Raw genomic sequence first — 1,330 nt, forward strand, 5'->3', positions numbered from 1 at the left:
ATGCTGACACACTTATGATCATATATGGTCCCCTCCACCGGGATTTTAGTTTCCCGGGGAACAATCTGAGCCTAGAGTTAAACAGCAGAACCTCCTATCCTGGCTCAAAGACTCTGGATGATAGTTTCTTGTCATGCCACCTTTTTTATTTCTCCTTGTAAATTTTTGCATTTTCGAAAGCATTGAGTCTGAATTCCTCTAGCTCATTCAACTGGAAGAATCTTTTCTCTCTAGCTAACTTGGCATCAAGGTTTAGGAATCTGGTTGCCCAGTGATGACATGTCATCATATACCTATTTTTCTATGCTTTTCATACAAGAAATTGATAATTTGTGCTTAAATATTGAATGCTTTTGTACTTAAATGATATATTTTCTTGATATTTTAATTTTATAAATCTTGTAGGAAATAAGAAGAAAAAGAAGCAAAGAAGCACAAAAAAGGAGAAAAAAAGAGCTTTGGGACACACTTTAAAGTTAGAGCACACTTTGGAGCCTTAGGCCACGCTTTTAAAAGCGTGGCCCATGACCAAATTAAAGAGGAAAACAACCAGCATGCACACTGCCCTGCCCTTGCCAAGGGCAGGGCAGAATCGTGATGCACATTGAGGTTGGAAGCAAGAATTTCGCTAAGGTAAAATCTGGGCGCTCACAGCATGACCATGCCTCCTTCAAAGGGCTATAACTTGAGCTACAAACGTCCAATTGATGTGCTTCCAGTTGCGTTGGAAAGCTGACATTCAGAGCTTTCCAACGATATATAGCAATCCATATTTGGCGTACAATTGAGGCAGGAACGAGAGGCATCTTTAAGAGCCAAAAGTAAGCAAAAATAAACTAAAGTGCTTCCACCAAGGCTCGAAGCTGGAGCCTCACTCCAAAACAAAGTAGCGCTCAATTTTCTGCCCTGCCCTCTTGGAGAGTAGGGCAATGTCGTGCTCTTCATGGAAAATCAAGAAAAAAATTGCTCCTCAAGTGCTTTCACCAAGTTTCGAACCAAGCACCTAAGGGGAGTGAGGAGCGCATCATGACACGGTCCAAGGAAGTGAGTGCGCAAGACACACATGCAAGGCAACATTGCCCTGCCCTCCACAATGGCAGGGCAGCATCTTCACACACCAAGCTCGCACGCACAAGCACCAGCACGCACACTTTCCTGCCCTGCCCTCCACAAGGGCAGGGCAGCCTCCTGGGAGCAAATAATCATGGGCCAAAAGTTCAATTTCATATAAATTCAATTCCTCACCAAATTGAATCAAGGCCAACCAAACCCATTTCTCCTCAAATCCAAAGCAAGCAAAGCCCACATCATCACTCAAAGGCACATGGAT

The sequence above is a fragment of the Arachis duranensis genome, chromosome 6, assembly GCF_000817695.3.
Source record: "Arachis duranensis cultivar V14167 chromosome 6, aradu.V14167.gnm2.J7QH, whole genome shotgun sequence".
In the NCBI taxonomy this organism is placed as follows: Eukaryota; Viridiplantae; Streptophyta; class Magnoliopsida; order Fabales; family Fabaceae; genus Arachis; species Arachis duranensis.